The sequence below is a fragment of the Vicugna pacos genome, chromosome 19, assembly GCF_048564905.1.
Source record: "Vicugna pacos chromosome 19, VicPac4, whole genome shotgun sequence".
Lineage (NCBI taxonomy): Eukaryota > Metazoa > Chordata > Mammalia > Artiodactyla > Camelidae > Vicugna > Vicugna pacos.
Genome location: NC_133005.1, coordinates 20,320,313 through 20,330,807, shown reverse-complemented (window position 1 = coordinate 20,330,807; position 10,495 = coordinate 20,320,313). Strand labels below are relative to the sequence as shown.

Below are 10,495 nucleotides of genomic sequence, written 5' to 3'. Positions count from 1 at the left end.
GATTAACTTACAAATCCTCCTGGAGCAAAGCTGCTTTAACAGGGTGAGACTGCAGGAGGGGAACAGAGGAAATTCCACGCCCTCTCAGGACAAAGTGGGGGCCAGTGGGTCTGAGACGAGATGGGGAGGTGGAGCGGCCACCGCTCCCTCCTATCTCAGGCCGACATTTCTTGGGGCTCTGGGCTTCCTGAGTCAATCTTGCCTCTAGAAACAGAGCCTCTAGTCCCAAAGCTTGTCACTGAAAGATATCTTGTGTCACTCTTTTATCCAGTGCTTCGCCAGTCATCATATACAGCCTGCATCTCTCTGCATAATTAATGAGCTAATCCTCACAGTCGTCCCCACCCCACTGCCAAGCTGTTCTTAGCTGGAAGATCCTCCAGGGAAACGGGTTAACAGTGCTCTGCCGAAAAAGATTCAGTGTCAAGCATGTGATTTCTCAAAGGAAGAGAGGAAGCAAATACTGCTGCTGCAAAACTAATCAGAGAAACCAAGAAGAAATCTGGTCCTCAGTTTTAAGTAGACAAGATGGGAAAGTTATGTAATTCTCACAAATAAACCCGTCCCTTCTAATCCAAAACAGACTTTCAGAAATCTAGGTGGGCGCTCAGATTAGCCCTGCTGTCTGTCATTTCTCTCAGATTAGTAGAGTCAGTCAGCTGAGATTAAGGTACATTTAAGAAATCCAGAAGGGCTGGGTGTGTAGTCCTGCAGGCACCTCCTGTATCCTCACTATTCAAATTACGGTCCTTGGACCAGTGGCATCAGCATCACCTGAAAGCTTATTAGAGTCTATTTTGTGAACAGGGTTTAGAGTAAATAGACTCTTAGGCTCCACCTCAACCCTACTGCACCAGAATTTGTATTTGTAGGGGAGGAAAAAATTATTTTCTCCACCCTCTTAGACTCTATGACTGAGGCCCTGGAAATTAAACTGACAAAAGACAAATTAGGTCAGAAAAACAGACTTTATTAACATACACATTATGCTAACCTGCAGGAGAAACTCAGTAATGAATGACTCAAGGGGGTAGTTATAACTTGGGGCTTATAATAGCATCTTAACAAGGAGCAATAAATGTGTACAGAAGTGACAAGACAAAGGAAAAGGGAGTTAGGCTTCTAGGGGTGACAAATTGTGGGAAGGTAACCATGGGGGAAGGGGAATAATGGGAGATATGGGCAGTTTTAGTAAATTTTGTTATGCAGATCCCTCTTGGTACTGTTTCTGGGCTGGTAAGAGTCTAGAGCTGGCCCTTCCTGCTGAGAGAGGGAGACATCAAACACATGGAAATGTACACCCTGCTCTCAGGCAAATAGAGGAGGAAGGGCAGCCAGCTTGTTTGACATCTTATCTTCAGCTCAGAACAAGCCTTATGCCAAAGTGGCATCTTTTGGGGTGGCATATTCTGATCCCCTACACGCTTTTATCCAATTCCCAGAAGACTGAGATGTATATCGAAGCTTGAGAGGTGCTGGCCTGCAGCCCTTACTTAGGGTTTCTACAGTGGTGTGTTCATGTGTGCAGATGCTGATGCAAGCCACGTGGCACGATGGGCCCGGTCTGTAGCTCACGTCTCACCACCAGCCTCACTCAGGTTGCCACAGCAGGAACAAGCTTCAGCTTCTGATGACAATGTATATACTAGTGCCCTGAGATGACCTTAAAATGGAATTAGGGCCAAGAATTGGATTAGTTACTCTCTATCAAAATAAATAAAAGTACACTGAACTTTAGTGAGGCTGCTCCTGGACACAGGCAGTGCTTTAGAGCCTGTCACTTTATTTACATGCTCAGATTTCTCTGGGAAATATTTAAGGCATAGTACATACCATCAGCAAGATGGCTCTTCCCCTCCCAGTCCCAGCAACTGTGAGATCCGTGGGCTTCAGTGCAGACGTGGCCAACTCCAAAACCACACCATGCGCAGTCATTCCCAAAACTGGAAGAGAAATGGTATCAAGAAACCCTGATCACAAAGGTATAAATCTCTTAAGGGGGTGACCCCAAGTTCCTGAGGAACGTGCACTTTGCCGAGAAGCATAAGAGGGACCTAAAGAAGATGCAGGCCAGCAATGCCAAAGCCATGAGTGCACGTCCAAGTCTATCAAGGCTTGTAAAACCCAAGGAGGTCAAGGCCAAGATCCCAAAGGGTAGCCGACCCAAGCTTAGTTGACCTGCCTACATCACACATCCCAAGCTCGGGAAACATCATCATGCCTGCAAAGGTCTTAGGCTCCAAACCCAGGAGAAATTTCTAATCAGGCTCCAAACCCAGACTTAAGTGAATGAGGCAGTTGCTAAGCCCGCATCTCACTTTTCTCTGCAGACACACAGGACAGGTGCTCCCTGGGGGAGGATGGCATATCTTACAGAGTCCCTCATGTCAGCATATGCCCAAGTGGGTGGAAAGAAAACGCCATCAGCCTGTAGCTTTCATCAAGTAAGTCTCCAGAAATTATTCACAGAAAACACGAAATTAATACGGCGGAAAGTAACAGGATCCACTTGCCCTGAATTTGTCTGAATGACCTTAGGCAGCAGTTAAAATATTTTGATATTCGATTTAGCTTTCTTTCACGTGAGGGTAGTGGTTACCGACTTCAAAGGGTTTGATATGAATTTAATTTTAAGAGAGTTCATGAAGTGACCAGCAAAGTGTCTGACAGTAAGCATTCAGCAGATTCTGACTCTAATGAATTAGTCTTATCTGCAGTTCATTCAGGACTAAGATGAGTACCGAGTCCTTTATTTGATCAATTTTTCAGAATCACTTAGCTCTATAATCCAGAGACCTGCAGTCACTCAGTTCTGCCCCACTTTGCTAATTCATAGGAAAAACTCTCTAAATCTGAGTGGCTGTGGAATTCAGACAGTCAGTGGATGAAGTGACTATAACATACTTGAGTGAAAACAGTCCTCAGTTTCCCCAAAAGGCACAATCTACAGATGAAATTGACTCAAAGTAGCGAGAGAAATGAGAATTAAAGGAAATATTTACAAGCCTTGGAAAGGTGTTCAAAAGTTTTTGAGCTCATCCCGCAACCATCTCTGTGTGCTTTGTCTCCTTTCTGAAGTATTTAAATATAATTTTGATGTCTGCCAGATTCAATTACCCACTTGACCAATTTTTGCCCTCGAGGTTAAGTGCTGTAATTATCCTTAATAAGCATAACTATCAGCCTGTTTTTGCTTAATGGTTAATTGCCTTTTAATACTCCTCCTACAGGTGGAACATTAGTTTTTTTCAGAAAACTGACATTCTGCTCTGCATAAATTGTCAAACAAAATCAGAGTCTTTTGTTTGTTCCCCAGAGCAACATGAGCTTGAAAATGTGGGGTTGGAACTAACCACAGGGAAAAAAATGTTCTTTTAAGAAAACTGGCAAACCAAGGAAATCAGACACAGATTTTGCAACAACAAAGCTTGTCTCCTAGGACACCTTTTCTCTACATGTATCATTCAAATGCAATAAAGAAAAAATTATTTTTTTTCCAGATTTAAGCATATAGAATGGATCTTTTTATTTTGCATGCTTACAAGTCTTTCCCAGCAATACTTGGAGTCAGGCCTTTGGATCTGGCACCCTTTTCTCTTTGGCTTGCAATGTGGCACTTTTCATACCACAGTCCCACATCTCTCCACCTTGGGTGGTTGCTGCTATTGGTTCCATCCATTTGGTGCCTTATTTTCAACTAAAGTTTGAGTTCTAAAGCTTCTTTCTGTGGGTGGATGTTCCTACGGACTCCCATCCCTACACCCTAGTGGAATTTGGATGTTTAACTTTCATTTTATTTTTCTTTTGTATTTATGTGGAGTGGTCACATCAAAAACAAATCTGTACTTCGTAAGGAGAGATCTCATTCAACAGGGTTATTGTAAAGGAGGGGAAAGGAACTATTGCAGTAGGGGTTACCTTTGACCATAAGATCTGCATGTGTCTCAGGATTTAGGCAAAAAGGAGTTATCTTTTACAGGGAGGAGTAAGCAAGCTAGAAAGAACCACAGGGGGCAAGAGACGGAGGGGGACAGCTAGACTGTAGATTATTTTACCATCTTGCCAGCCAATTCTCAGGAGGGGCTGTTGAGGATGGGCTGTGTGCTGGCTCAGGCTGGGGGTGGGCCAAAGCTCAGGGACCTGGGGAAAGGAGAGAATCTTAACCCAAATTTGGTCAACAAGCATTTTGTTCCAATTGATCAGTGGAAGCAAGCAGTTCAGCCAATTGTTTATGAGGCAAAGAATGGGAAACTGAAGGTTCTGTTTCGGCCCTTAGGTAAACAGGGGAGAAGGGGGGGCAACCGTGAGTCCTGTCTAAATCTTACTGCAAGCACCTTTTGTTTCCCAAACACAAAAAGGCAGGAGGATTTCTTTACTAATACTGTTTTCCAGGAACACAGGACTTGAGTAAAATTCAACATTGCCAATGGCCACAGTTAAGGCCAGGCTCCAAGAGGGAGGCCTGAACACACCATGTGATATTTTGCTGGTCCAGAAGCATAAAGTAGCATCTATGTTGTCAGAACGAGTGGGCAGAGTTGTCCCATTTGGGACATTGGCTTCACTTGTGACATCTGCCTCCTCCCCTGTTCCATCCCATTTGGGAACAGGCATGAGCTCACTGTGAGCTGGAAAACCCTGAAAATCTGGAGGGTTCTTTCAGTTCTTCAGCCTACTTTCCATACCTGTATGAGTTCCAAACCAATGATCTCATTTACGAATTTCAACTGTCTCCTGTTAGTCACTCCTTTCGGAAAGTAACACTTTACCTAGCCATTAAAATACTGCATGTTCATCATGGAAAGTATGAAGACTATGCAAAATATTTTTTAAAAAAATCACGCCATATTCTACAAACTGGGAGTAACCACAGTTAATATTTAGTTGTATTTCCTTTCAGGACTTAAAAAAAATGCATAAACCTCTGTGTGGGTGCTTTTTCCATTGTATTTTTCTTATTGGTTGTTGCAAGATATAGGAGACTTTAAGGTCATTGATGCTGTTACCCTTGTTACCATAGTATCTGTGTTTTTGGTAGCACTAGGGTCCTGCAACCAGCCACTTCATGACCAGGCCCTGCTAAACAGTAGTCATGAGCATCTGCACAAAGCAGGTCCTTGCAACCAACCAGACTAGGGGCCAGTCAAGCCCACCAGACCGCCCACATAGTCAGCCCACAACTGAAGGACCTACACAGTCCTCTTAGGGGGAAACATGAGAGCAGACAGACTTGGTGACAAGAGGAGAGTGCAGTGCTGGGATGCACAGGACGTCTCCTACAAGGGGCCGCTTCTTCAAGGTTGAGACATGTAACTAACCTACCACATACATAAAAATACAAAGAGCAACTTAGATAAAATGAGGCCGGAGAGGAATATGTTTCAGATGAAGGAACAGGATAAAACTGAAGAAGAAGAACTAAGTGAAGTGGAGACAAGCAATCCATCCAAGAAAGAGTTCAGAGTCATGATCATAAAGGTGATCAAAGGACTTGGGAGGAGAATGGATGCACAGAGCAAGAAGTTAGAAGTTCTCAACAAAGAGTTAGAAAATATAAAGAACAATCAATGGGAGATGAAGAATACAGTAACTAAAATGAAAAATACACTAGAAGGAATTGATAGTAGACTAAATGACACAGAAGAATGGATCAGTGACCTAGAAGACTGAGTGGTGGAAATCACTACTGCAGAACTGAAAAAGAAAACAGAATGAAAAGAAATGAAGACAGTTTAAGAGACCTCTGGGACAGCATCAATATTCACTAATATTCATCAATATTCATGCTAACATTCACATTATAGGGGTCCCAGTAGGAGGAGAGAGAGAGAAAAAGGGCCTGAGAAAATATTTGAATCAATAATATCTGAAAACTTCCATTACCTAGGAAAGGAAAGAGTCACCCAAGTCCAGGAAGCACAGAGAGTCCCATACAGGATTAAACTGAAGAGGAACGCACCAAGACATACTGCAAACAAAATGACAAAAATTAAAGATAAAGAAAAATATTGAAACCAACAAGGGAAAAGTAACAAATAACATACAAAGGCACTCCCATAAGACTATCACCTGATTTTTCAGCAGAAACTTTGCAGGCCAGAAGAGAGTGGCACAATATATTTAAAGTAATGAAAGGAAAAAATGTACAAACAAGAACACTCTACCCAGCAAGGCTCTCATTAAAATTTGATGGAAAAATAAAGAGCTTTATAGAGACATAGAAGCTAAAAAAATTCTGCACCACCAAACCAGTTTTACAACAGATGCTAAAGGAACTTCTCTAGGCAGAAAACACCACAACTAGAAACAAGAAAATTACAAAATGGGAAATCTCACTGGTAAAGGCAAATATACAGTAAAGGTAGGAAACTATTCTCACACAATCTAGTAGGAAGGGTAAAAGACATTACTAGTAAAATCATCAGTTTCCACAATAAGCAGTTAAGAGACATACAAACAAATGTAAAATGGGACATCAAAAACAGTAACCGTGAGAGGAAGAGAGTACAAATGCAGGGTACTTAACTAAAAAGAAATGCCTATCCTTTGTACATGTTCTCCCCTGGCAACTTACTTAGCTGAACCGATGTTCTTCTCAGCTATGTAGTAGAATGCTATGCAAGAACGGTGTTTCAGGAAAAACCTAAATGTCCATCAACAGATGACTGGATAAAGAAGTTGTGGTCTATTTATACAATGGAATACTACTCAGCCATAAAAAATAATAAAATAATGCCATTTTCAGCAACATAGATGGACCTGGAGAATGTCATTCTAAGTGAAGTAAGCCAGAAAGAGAAAGAAAAATATCATATGATATCACTTATATGTGGAATCTAAAAAAGAAAGAAAGAAAGAAAGAAAGAAAGAAAGAAAGAAAGAAAGAAAGAAAGAAAGAAAGAAAGACAAATGAACTTATTTACAAAACAGAAACAGACTCACAGACATAGAAAACAAACTTATGGTTACCGGCGGAGGGGAAGAGGGTGGGAAGGGATAATTGGAAGTTAGAGATTTGCAGATACTAACTAATATATAAAAAAATAGATAAACAACAAGTTTATTCTGTATAGCACAGGAAAGTATATTCAATATCTTGTAATAACTTATAGTGAAAGAGAATATGAAAATGAATATATGTATGTTTCCATATGCCTGAACTATTGTGCTGTATACCAGAAATTGACACAACATTGTAAACTGACTATACTTCAATAAATAAATATATATATTTATATAAAGGAATGGTGTTGCATCATATATTGTTACGTGGCATGGGAAGGTGGGGAGGTTACTAGTGCAAAAATCATGACTGCATATGGGTAAGTAAAAATTTTAGGTACACATAAAAGTAATTTGAAAGGGGGTAGAATTATTGATATTTTTATTTTCTTTATACTTTTACTATTTTTTACAGAAAATTATATTTTCTATATTAGTTTATCAAGAACATTATTGCTTTTGCAAGAAAAAGATTTTTCAATTATTAAAAATCATTTAAAATTTTATGATCACAAAAAAGGAGGAGGGAGGGAATAAACTGTTTTAAATGTTGCTGCATGAGGTCTGGCTGCGTCCTGTGTGGGTGTTGTCATCTATTGTTTCATTATAACAAACAGTTTTTTCCGTGATATTGCTCATATTATATTCTTTCATTATAAACCAACTAGAGCCAGGCTGAATGGATTTCTTTTCCTTGTTCTCTAAGGCTTTAACCCACACTTTGTATCATCTGGAGGTACTGGCCAAAGAATAAACTCACCTGTTAACTTGTAGTATTCCAGCACCTCCACTTCCATTTCCACCTCCAAAGGCTTTAAGACTGTGGGAATAACTCAAATTCTCAACATCTGGAATCCTAAGACCATCTTCTATTACTGGCACAGTTGGGTCTCCTTGTCATCTCAGACAGACTACTGCCAAGAAGGTGACAGTTTGGGTTTGGGTTTGAGCCACAAGAATGATAGATACTTCACTATCATGCACAAGTTTTAAACTTCCCCAAGATATGATTTAAATAGATCTGGAGACCTGACTGCATTTAATGCAAACAAGAGTTTCTGAAGTTTTCCTAACCCTTGAGCCTCCGGGTCCCTCCTACCCCTCCTTTTCAGTCTCAAAGTGATTCTCCCTGGCAGCAAACTCAGAAGGAAAACATAAACAGGTATAAAGCAGCATTTTCGGACTAAATTTTTCAGATTGCTTTCAATGCTAACATTTCCAGTCCTGGTTTGCCTCGTGTATTTTATCCAACAGAAAAATAAGAGATCGAATACGACTGAGTATGAACTTCACCATGACCTCCAACCATTTTTACATTCATATTTTCAATTTTTCCATTCAAATTTTGCCTCCACTATACGCCACTAACTTTTTTTTTTTTCAGATGTCACTTGTTTAAAAATTTCCTGGTATTTTTTTCTTGTTGCCCTAGTCAAGCAAGTACAGCTGGCATAAAGCTAACTCTGTTCTCAGTTCAGTCTTGGCATAAACTCATATTCAAAGATGTAACATCAGAAGATTAAAACAATTAAAATCTTTATGTGCCTCCCAAGAAAATACCACTGGACTAGTACACAAGATTTTTGAAAACAAGCTAGAGAACATGAGTTGGGAGAGGGTCCACTGGTACAGAGTCAGAATTCTAATGGGTGAGACAGCAACACTAAATGACACCATGGGCTTTAAGAAAAAGAACATGTGTTCAGAGCAGCAGGCCTGGAAGTTGACCCCGGATAGCAACACGCAAAGCAAAGAGGGAAAGTTCAGCTGAGGGGAAGGCCCAGAGGGAATGCTGGAGCCCTGGAGAGGCCTGGGTTCAGGCAGGAGTCTACCAGAGGGCACCACTGTTAGCAGTGATGTGAAGGGTACACAAAGATGCACCTTGCAAACCCGACATCTGAGAATGCGGACCTACAAGATATTATTAAGGAGTGATCTTCTTTACCAAAGTGACTGAACAGTTAATACCGTTTTGACATATTTTCACACTTCGATTTCCAAAAAAATCTTGAATTACATGCAAACTTTTAGGAACTTAACCAAGATCATGCCCATTAATAATGAAATTGGAAATAATGTCAGGGTGAATACAGCATAAGCAAATTTTGTTTTTATTAGTGGAGATGGGGAAGAAAACAAAAGAGGAAATACTCTTCCTTTATAAATACTTCTTTATTTTTGTTGTTCCCACTTAGACAAGACCTGAAAGTCTTGAATGTGAATGAAAAATTAGAGCGCTGAAGATAGATTTGGAAAATACTTGGGTTCCTCACTTGCTGACATACGACCTACTTCCCTGAGAAACAACTTTTGCCGACCTAAGTAGTTCAAGAACACAGGAGGTGTATTCAAGCATCCTTTCTCAGGCTAAGGGACCATGGGAGCCAGGCTTCCTTTGTGGGCCACAGCAGTCACCACTGCTGAGGTTCTGGAAACTTCAGGATGTCCAAAGGCCCTCCAACCCCACAGCCACACAATGTCCCAAGCAGAAGTGAGAGCATTTCTTCCTCTTCTGTTTCACTAGAATCCCAGCAACTCTGAAGGTTGGTGAAGTAAAAATTCTTTCCATTTTTACTACGCACAGCACTCTCACAGGACTTAGGAGTTTGTCCACAGGGGCTGGACCAGGACAGACAAACACAAGAGGTAAGTTATCTCTGTAACGATGTCATCCTTTTGCTGGTCAACTTTCTCAGCCCTCAGACCCATCTTCTCCCTGGGGCCTCCGGGCAGGCCCGGCTCACCAGGGTGTCAGGCCCCTGCCTCATCTGTGATTTGGCGCTGGACCCAGCTCCGGATGAAGCTGAGAGTCACCCCACCCCCACCCCTTCCCTCCCACACATGCCCCTCCCCCAGCACAACGGCCACACACAAATTAAACCCACAGCCAGGAGGACCCCTAGAACCCCAAAAAGAGCAAGCATGGGGTGGGAACGCTTCCTGGGCCGAACCTGAGAAGACGGTGTTGCCCTCAGATGAGAAAAGTGACATCAGGTACAACGTGTTTCAAAAACAAGACAAGAGCATCTTTTGGCAAAGAGAGTGGCTGAAGAAGCAGATGAGAAACAGAGAAAATGCCAGACTCCCTGCTCTGCCCCAGTTCCCAGAGTTCTGCTCTATTCAGTTCCCAGAATAGCCTTAGAAAAGCAGAAAGACATCCAAATCCTTTCACTCTTGTTGTGGATTCACCAGCCACTTTCTGATTCTCAGGTACTTTCCACCGGAGTGACTTAGAGCAACCAGCACCAGGAGCGCTCCTAAGACCCAAAGGGTCTCTTCAGGGGCCAGGCTCTGCCACCTGCCTCACCACCCTGGAGCCCCTCACCCTAGGGCTGGCCAGTCAGGGTGACATTGATCTGAGTATCACCCACTTCTCTTCCTTAAAAACACTTAGCAAGGGGATATTTTGCAACTGCAAAGCACACTCTGAGGATGATGGAAACATATTATGGACAAACCTTCCACAAGCACTTATGTCATTCTTTTTTTTTTT

The 10,495-nt window shown here is 41.7% G+C and overlaps 1 long non-coding RNA gene across 1 annotated transcript in view; it reads right to left on the bottom strand.

Annotated features, from left to right (window-relative positions):
* Positions 1–949: 949 nt before the first annotated feature.
* Positions 950–10,495, bottom strand: part of LOC116279125 (uncharacterized) — a 22,094-nt gene continuing 12,548 nt past the window's right edge. The window contains exons 2-3 of the long non-coding RNA XR_012061656.1: positions 1,834–1,943; positions 950–1,663 (exon numbers count right to left, since the gene is read on the bottom strand). This is a non-coding gene — a long non-coding RNA (uncharacterized lncRNA). The remainder of the gene's footprint in view (positions 1,664–1,833; positions 1,944–10,495) is intronic.